The following is a 10,169-nucleotide window of genomic DNA, read 5'->3' on the forward strand; positions in this document are numbered from 1 at the left end:
GATGTGTTCAGGACAGAACCTTCATGAAGCGTGAGATATATCGGACGAATTGGATAATGTATGTAGGAGTTATGAGGACGTACTGTTTCACCAATAGGTGGCGCTATAAGTATGACGCAATACTGACACATAGATGTGTTCAGGACAGAACCGTCATGAAGCGTGAGACATATCGTACAAATCGGATAATGTATGGAGGAGTTATGAGGACGTCCTGTTTCACCAATAGGTGGCGCTATAAGTATGACGCAATACTGACACATAGATGTGTTCAGGACAGAACCGTCATGAAGCGTGAGACATATCGGACAAATCGGATAATGTATGGAGGAGTTATGAGGACTTCCTGTTTCACCAATAGGTGGCGCTATAAGTATGACGCAATACTGACACATAGATGTGTTCAGGACAGAACCGTCATGAAGCGTGAGATATATCGGACAAATTGGATAATGTATGGAGGAGTTATGAGGACTTCCTGTTTCACCAATAGGTGGCGCTATAAGTATGACGCAATACTGACACAAAGATGTGTTCAGGACAGAACCGTCATGAAGCGTGAGATATATCGGACAAATTGGATAATGTATGTAGGAGTTATGAGGACTTCATGTTTCACCAATAGCTGGCGCTATAAGTATGACGCAATACTGACACATAGATGTGTTCAGGACAGAACCTTCATGAAGCGTGAGATATATCGGACGAATTGGATAATGTATGTAGGAGTTATGAGGACGTACTATTTCACCAATAGGTGGCGCTATAAGTATGACGCAATACTGACACATAGATGTGTTCAGGACAGAACCGTCATGAAGCGTGAGACATATCGTACAAATCGGATAATGTATGGAGGAGTTATGAGGACGTCCTGTTTCACCAATAGGTGGCGCTATAAGTATGACGCAATACTGACACATAGATGTGTTCAGGACAGAACCGTCATGAAGCGTGAGACATATCGGACAAATCGGATAATGTATGGAGGAGTTATGAGGACTTCCTGTTTCACCAATAGGTGGCGCTATAAGTATGACGCAATACTGACACATAGATGTGTTCAGGACAGAACCGTCATGAAGCGTGAGATATATCGGACAAATTGGATAATGTATGGAGGAGTTATGAGGACTTCCTGTTTCACCAATAGGTGGCGCTATAAGTATGACGCAATACTGACACATAGATGTGTTCAGGACAGAACCGTCATGAAGCGTGAGATATATCGGACCAATTGGATAATGTATGGAGGAGTTATGAGGACTTCCTGTTTCACCAATAGGTGGCGCTATAAGTATGACGCAATACTGACACATAGATGTGTTCAGGACAGAACCGTCATGAAGCGTGAGATATATGGGACAAATCGGATAATGTATGGAGGAGTTATGAAGACTTCGTGTTTTATGGCGAAATGTCAAACTTTGGCGGGGCGCCACGGCAAGGGTGTTTGGTGAAAACTCAATTTTTTTGATAACTTTTGATCACAAAGGTCTTAAGATGAAGCTGACCCGATATGAAGTTGATCGGATGAAATCTGTAGGAGGAGTTCGTCGAAGTACGAGGCATGGAAATGGTCAAAACACGGACAAAATGGCACATTAAGAGCAAAATGGCGGACTTCCTGTTGCATGTTGGGTATAGCTCTAAGAGACATTTTAGTGTGTCTCGATGAACTACATTTGCCCACCGAATTTCGTTCGCCTACATCAAACTGGAAGGTGGGGCTCGCCATTTTAAATTTTCCAGGGGGCGCTCTTGAGCCGTTTTGCCACGCCCATTTCCGTCACCCATGAATTATCAAATTTTTCACCGGGACCGATGTATCTGCAAAGTTTCATCCGTTTTCATTGATGTTTAGGCCGCCAAAAAGGCATTTGTTTGGGGAGAAGAAGAAGGAGAAGGGAGAATAATAATAATCCTTCGAAATACAATAGGGCCTCGCACCGCCAGTGCTCGGGCCCTAACTAGTGCTGCGAGCAGCAGTGAGCGGGCCCTCGCACCCCACGCGGGTTGGGGTGTGGCGCCGTTAAAGGGTGTGCTATTTCGGTGTCCAGTACTGACAGAAACTTCCTGTCACCAGTAGATGGCGCTCTAAGCGTGACTCAATACCGACGCATAGATGTGTTCAGGACAGTACCTTGATGAAGCGTGAGAAATGTTGTGTAAATCGGACAAAGTATGTAGGAGTTATGAGGACTTCCTGTAAGCAGTAGGTGGCGCTGTAGGTATGACGCAATACTGACCTACAGATGTGTTCAAGATGCGACCTTCATCAAGCATGAGCAATTTGGAGTAAATCGGATAATGTATGTAGGAGTTATGAGTACTTCCTGTTTCACTAGTAGGTGGCGCTGTAAGTGTAACTCAATACCGACGCATAGATGTGTTCAGAAGGTGACCTTCATGAAGCGTCATCAATTTGGTGCAAATCGGATGATGTCTGCAGGAGTTATGAGGACTTCCTGTTTCACCAATAGGTGGCGCTATAAGTATGAAGCAATACTGACACATAGATGTGTTCAGGACAGAACCGTCATGAAGCGTGAGATAAATCGGACAAATCGGATAATGTATGGAGGAGTTATGAGGACTTCCTGTTTCACCAATAGGTGGCGCTATAAGTATGACGCAATACTGACACATAGATGTGTTCAGGACAGAACCGTCATGAAGCGTGAGATATATCGGACAAATTGGATAATGTATGGAGGAGTTATGAGGACTTCCTGTTTCACCAATAGGTGGCGCTATAAGTATGACGCAATACTGACACATAGATGTGTTCAGGACAGAACCGTCATGAAGCGTGAGATATATCGGACAAATTGGATAATGTATGGAGGAGTTATGAGGACTTCCTGTTTCACCAATAGGTGGCGCTATAAGTATGACGCAATACTGACACATAGATGTGTTCAGGACAGAACCGTCATGAAGCGTGAGATATATCGGACAAATTGGATAATGTATGGAGGAGTTATGAGGACTTCCTGTTTCACCAATAGGTGGCGCTATAAGTATGACGCAATACTGACACATAGATGTGTTCGGGACAGAACCGTCATGAAGCGTGAGAAATATCGGACAAATTGGATAATGTATGGAGGAGTTATGAGGACTTCCTGTTTCACCAATAGGTGGCGCTATAAGTATGACGCAATACTGACACATAGATGTGTTCAGGACAGAACCGTCATGAAGCGTGAGATATATCGGACAAATCGGATAATGTATGGAGAAGTTATGAGGACATCGTGTTTTATGGCGAAATGTCAAACTTTGGCGGGGCGCCACGGCAAGGGTGTTTTGTGAAAACTCAATTTTCTTGATAAGTTTTGATCACAAAGGGCTTAAGATGAAGCTGACCGAGTATGAAGTTGATCGGATGAAATCTGTAGGAGGAGTTCGTTGAAATACGAGGCATGGAAATGGTCAAAACAAGGACAAAATGGCACATTAAAAGCAAAATGGCGGCCTTCCTGTTGCATGTTGGGTACAGCTCCAAGAGACATTTTAGTGTGGCTCGATGAAATACATATGCCCACCGAATTTCGTTTGCCTACATCAAACTGAAAGGTGGGGCTCGCCATTTTAAACTTTCCAGGGGGCGCTCTTGAGCCGTTTTGCCACGCCCATTTCCGTCACCAATGAAATATCCGATTTTCACCAGGACTGATGTATCTGCAAAGTTTCATCCGTTTTCATCGATGTTTAGCCCGCTAAAAAGGCATTTGTTTGGGGAGAAGAAGAAGGTAGGAGAATAATAATAATAATCCTTCGAGTTTCAATAGGGCCTCGCACCGCCAGTGCTCGGGCCCTAAATATAGCTGCAAGCAGCGATGTGGGGGCCAAGCGGGACGCACGACCAGCGCATCAAAGACAACAAGCAAAACATGTCAAAAGCCAGACATGGTTGAACAGGATTCGATCTCTGTACCTGCTGCTTGCAAGGCCGACACGCTAACCACTGTGCTACGCAGGATGTTGCGAAAGTGAACCACCCTAGTCCACAAGGCATGTGAGCCTTCCCTAACCCCGTGAGTCTGAGTCCTGAGCACTTAATTAATATCACCTGGCAGGGTTGCTTCCTCTCGGTAGAGTGAGAGGGGGGGGTGTCGTTGTTTAAATTGGCACACAGCGAAAAGTATACATAGCATAGCTCAACTATTTACTTCTTCAGAATCCAGACAATCACGCGAACATTTCCATGTATAAAATGTCCTTCGGTCTTCAGCAGTGTAGGAGAGGTGAAGAGTTAGAAACAGTTAGAGATTCTAGAGCGAAGAGAGATTTTCTAGAGCGTGGCTCCATTGATTTCAATGGAGGGGGGGGAGTCATTATTCGAACTGTCCCAGAGTGAAAAATATACATCGAAGAGCTTAGCTTTTTTGATTTTATGAATCCCAAGAGTCGTGTGAACGTTTTGATATATAAAATGTGTATGAGCTGTGAGAATTAGAAGAGGGATGGCAGTTTAGAAAATGTGTGACTTTTTCCAAAAACCTCTGAAACTGGTGAAATTGTGCAGAGGACAAAAAGTGTTTCTTTCATTCTGCAATCAAACAAATTAAGTAATAATGAAACCATGGGGTGTTTTGAACTCGGCATGAGCCAGGGAATCCATTGCTACCATCATTTTGAAGATTGGACATACAGTTCAAAAGTTACTGGCATAAACGCAACTCCAACTTTGACACGCTGGTGGCGCTAGAGTGCATGAGATGTCAACGTAAGGCTTGGTGACAGATGTCATGGGTGTGTCCCGGATGAGTGTGCCAAATGTGGTTTTGATAGATTAAAACATTACTGAGATATGACCCCAGTTCCTGTTTTGCAGCTTTTCGGCCAATTTTGATTGGCTGTCACGAGAGAACGCAATGGACAATCATAAATCCCTGTAAGACTTTTGTGGACATCGGTCTATAGATTGTGCATACTGCGTGTGGTGCAGATTGGTCAAAAAACCTAGGAGGAGATACATTTTGAGTGTTTTACACTAAATCCAATATGGCGGGAAATCCAATATGGTGGAAAATGATGTCATAGGGTGCGTTGAACTTGGCTTGAGTGAAGGAATCCAACGCTGCCTCGTTTTTGAAAATCAGGCTTACAGGTCAAAAGTTGCATGCACAAATGCACTTCCAACTTTGACACGTTGGTGGCGCTAGAGCGTTCAAGCTGTGGACATGGGTCTTGGTGAGAAGACTTTGGGGACTGTCATGAATGAGTGTGCCAATTTTCCCAACTTTTTACCATACGGTTCTATGGGCTGCCATAGACTCCAATGGCAGAAGAATAATAATAATAAATAATAATAAGAAAAGGTACAAGAACAATGGGTGCCAGCGCTTAGCGCTTCGCTGCTTGGCCCCCAATAATAATAAGAAAAGGTACAAGAACAATGGGTGCCAGCGCTTAGCGCTTCGCTGCTTGGCCCCCAACTAGTGCTGCGAGCAGCAGTGAGCGGGCCCTCGCACCCCACGCGTGTCGGGGTGCTGCGCCGTTAAAGGCTGTGCTATTTCGGTGTGCAGTACTGAGAGAAACTTCCTGTCACCAGTAGGTGGCGCTCTAGGCGTGACTCAATACCGAAGCATAGATGTGTTCAGGACGGTACCTTGATGAAGCGTGAGAAATGTTGAGTAAATCGGATAACGTATGTACGAGTTATGAGGACTTCCTGTTTCACCAGTAGGTGGCGCTGTAAGTGTGACTCAATACCAACACATAGATGGGTTCAGAAGGCCACCTTCATGAAGCGTCAGCAATTTGGTGCAAATCGGATGATGTATGCAGGAGTAATGAGGACTTCCTGTTTCACCAATAGGTGGCGCTATACGTATGACGCAATACTGACACATAGATGTGTTCAGGACAGAACCGTCATGAAGCGTGAGCTATATTGGACAAATTGGATAATGTATGGAGGAGTTATGAGGACTTCCTGTTTCACCAATAGGTGGCGCTATAAGTATGACGCAATACTGAAACATAGATGTGTTCAGGACAGAACCGTCATGAAGCGTGAGATATATCGGACAAATTGGATAATGTATGGAGGAGTTATGAGGACTTCCTGTTTCACCAATAGGTGGCGCTATAAGTATGACGCAATACTGACACATAGATGTGTTCAGGACAGAACTGTCATGAAGCGTGAGACATATCGGACAAATCGGATAATGTATGGAGGAGTTATGAGGACTTCCTGTTTCACCAATAGGTGGCGCTATAAGTATGACGCAATACTGACACATAGATGTGTTCAGGACAGAACCCTCATGAAGCGTGAGATATATCGGACAAATTGGATAATGTATGAGGAGTTATGAGGACGTACTGTTTCACCAATAGGTGGCGCTATAAGTATGACGCAATACTGACACATAGATGTGTTCAGGACAGAACCGTCATGAAGCGTGAGATATATCGGACAAATCGGATAATGTATGGAGGAGTTATGAGGACTTCCTGTTTTACCAATAGGTGGCGCTATAAGTATGACGCAATACTGACACATAGATGTGTTCAGGACAGAACCTTCATGAAGCGTGAGATATATCGGACGAATCGGATAATGTATGGAGGAGTTATGAGGACTTCCTGTTTCACCAATAGGTGGCGCTATAAGTATGACGCAATACTGACACATAGATGTGTTCAGGACAGAACCGTCATGAAGCGTGAGATATATCGGACAAATCGGATAATGTATGGAGGAGTTATGAGGACTTCCTGTTTTACCAATAGGTGGCGCTATAAGTATGACGCAATACTGACACATAGATGTGTTCAGGACAGAACCTTCATGAAGCGTGAGATATATCGGACGAATTGGATAATGTATGGAGGAGTTATGAGGACTTCCTGTTTCACCAATAGGTGGCGCTATAAGTATGACGCAATACTGACACATAGATGTGTTCAGGACAGAACCGTCATGAAGCGTGAGATATATCGGACAAATTGGATAATGTATGTAGGAGTTATGAGGACTTCGTGTTTTATGTCGAAATGTCAAACTTTGGCGGGGCGCCACGGCAAGGGTGTTTGGTGAAAACTCAATTTTTTTGTTAACTTTTGATCACAAAGGTCTTAAGATGAAGCTGACCCGATATGAAGTTGATCGGATTAAATCTGTAGGAGGAGTTCGTCGAAGTACGAGGCATGGAAATGGTCAAAACACGGACAAAATGGCACATTAATAGCAAAATGGCGGACTTCCTGTTGCTTGTTGGGTATAGCTCTAAGAGACATTTTAGTGTGTCTCGATGAACTACATTTGCCCACCGAATTTCGTTCGCCTACATCAAACTGGAAGGTGGGGCTCGCCATTTTAAATTTTCCAGGGGGCGCTCTTGAGCCGTTTTGCCACGCCCATTTCCGTCACCCATGAATTATCAAATTTTTCACCAGGACTGATGTATCTGCAAAGTTTCATCCGTTTTCATTGATGTTTAGGCCGCCAAAAAGGCATTTGTTTGGGGAGAAGAAGAAGAAGAAGAAGGAGAAGGGAGAATAATAATAATCCTTCGAAATACAATAGGGCCTCGCACCGCCAGTGCTCGGGCCCTAATAATAATCCTTCGAAATACAATAGGGCCTCGCACCGCCAGTGCTCGGGCCCTAACTAGGGCTGCGAGCAGCAGTGAGCGGGCCCTCGCACCCCACGCGTGTCGGGGTGTGGCGCCGTTAAAGGGTGTGCTATTTCGGTGTCCAGTACTGACAGAAACTTCCTGTCACCAGTAGGTGGCGCTCTAAGCGTGACTCAATACCAACGCATAGATGTGTTCAGGACAGTACCTTGATGAAGCGTGAGAAATGTTGTGTAAATCGGACAAAGTATGTAGGAGTTATGAGGACTTCCTGTAAGCAGTAGGTGGCGCTGTAGGTATGACGCAATACTGACCTACAGATGTGTTCAAGATGCGACCTTCATCAAGCATGAGCAATTTGGAGTAAATCGGATAATGTATGTAGGAGTTATGAGTACTTCCTGTTTCACCAGTAGGTGGCGCTGTAAGTGTAACTCAATACCGACACATAGATGTGTTCAGAAGGTGACCTTCATGAAGCGTCAGCAATTTGGTGCAAATCGTATGATGTATGCAGGAGTTATGAGGACTTCCTGTTTCACCAATAGGTGGCGCTATAAGTATGACGCAATACTGAAACATAGATGTGTTCAGGAGAGAACCGTCATGAAGCGTGAGATATATCGGACAAATCGGATAATGTATGGAGGAGTTATGAGGACTTCCTGTTTTACCAATAGGTGGCGCTATAAGTATGACGCAATACTGACACATAGATGTGTTCAGGACAGACCCGTCATGAAGCATGAGATATATCGGACAAATCCGATAATGTATGGAGGAGTTATGGGGACTTCCTGTTTCACCAATAGGTGGCGCTATAAGTATGATGCAATACTGACACATAGATGTGTTCAGGACAGAACCTTCATGAAGCGTGAGATATATGGGACGAATTGGATAATGTATGTAGTAGTTATGAGGACTTCCTGTTTCACCAATAGGTGGCGCTATAAGTATGATGCAATACTGACACATAGATGTGTTCAGGACAGAACCGTCATGAAGCGTGAGATATATCGGACGAATTGGATAATGTATGTAGGAGTTATGAGGACTTCCTGTTTCACCATTAGGTGGTGCTATAAGTATGACGCAATACTGACACATAGATGTGTTCAGGACAGAACCCTCATGAAGCGTGAGATATATCGGACAAATTGGATAATGTATGTAGTAGTTATGAGGACTTCCTGTTTCACCAATAGGTGGCGCTATAAGTATGATGCAATACTGACACATAGATGTGTTCAGGACAGAACCGTCATGAAGCGTGAGATATATCGGACGAATTGGATAATGTATGTAGGAGTTATGAGGACTTCCTGTTTCACCAATAGGTGGCGCTATAAGTATGACGCAATACTGACACATAGATGTGTTCAGGACAGAACCCTCATGAAGCGTGAGATATATCTGACAAATCCGATAATGTATGGAGGAGTTATGGGGACTTCCTGTTTCACCAATAGGTGGCGCTATAAGTATGACGCAATACTGACACATAGATGTGTTCAGGACAGAACCGTCATGAAGCGTGAGATATATCGGACAAATTGGATAATGTATGGAGGAGTTATGAGGACTTCGTGTTTTATGGCGAAATGTCAAACTTTGGCAGGGCGCCACGGCAAGGGTGTTTGATGAAAACTCAATTTTTTTGATAACTTTTCATCACAAAGGTCTTAAGATGAAGCCGACCCGATATGAAGTTGATCGGATGAAATCTGTAGGAGGAGTTCGTTGAAGTACGAGGCATGGAAATGGTCAAAACAAGGACAAAATGGCACATTAAAAGCAAGATGGCGGACTTCCTGTTGCATGTTGGGTATAGCTCCAAGAGACATTTTAGTGTGTCTCGATGAACTACATATGCCCACCGAATTTCGGTCGACTACATCAAACTGAAAGGTGGGGCTCGCCATTTTAAATTTTCCAGGGGGCGCACTTGAGCCGTTTTGCCACGCCCATTTCCGTCACCCATGAATTATCAAATTTTTTACCGGGACTGACGTATGTGCAAAGTTTCATCCGTTTTCATCGATGTTAAGGCCGCCAAAAAGGCATTTGTTTGGGGAGAAGAAGGAGAAGGAGAAGAAGGAGAATAATAATAATAACTAGGGCTGCGAGCAGCATTGAGCGGGCCCTCGCACCCCACGCGTGTCGGGGTGTGGCGCCGTTAAAGGCTGTGCTATTTCGGTGTCCAGTACTGAGAGAAACTTCCTGTCACCAGTAGGTGGTGCTCTAAGTGTGACTCAATACCGATGCATAGATGTGTTCAGGACGGTACCTTGATGAAGCTTGAGAAATGTTGAGTAAGTCGGATAATGTTTGTAGGAGTTATGATGACTTCCTGCTTGACCTGTAGGCGGCGCTATAAGTATGACTCAATACTGACCTACAGATTTGTTCAGGATGCGACCTTCATCAAGCATGAGCAATTTGGAGTAAATCGGATGACGTATGTAGGAGTTATGAGGACTTCCTGTTTCACCAGTAGGTGGCGCTGTAAGCGTGACTCAATACCGACGCATAGATGTGTTCAGAAGGTGACCTTCATGAAGCGTCAGC

Source organism: Borostomias antarcticus (assembly GCF_949987555.1).
Source record: "Borostomias antarcticus genome assembly, chromosome: 6".
Classification (NCBI taxonomy): domain Eukaryota; kingdom Metazoa; phylum Chordata; class Actinopteri; order Stomiiformes; family Stomiidae; genus Borostomias; species Borostomias antarcticus.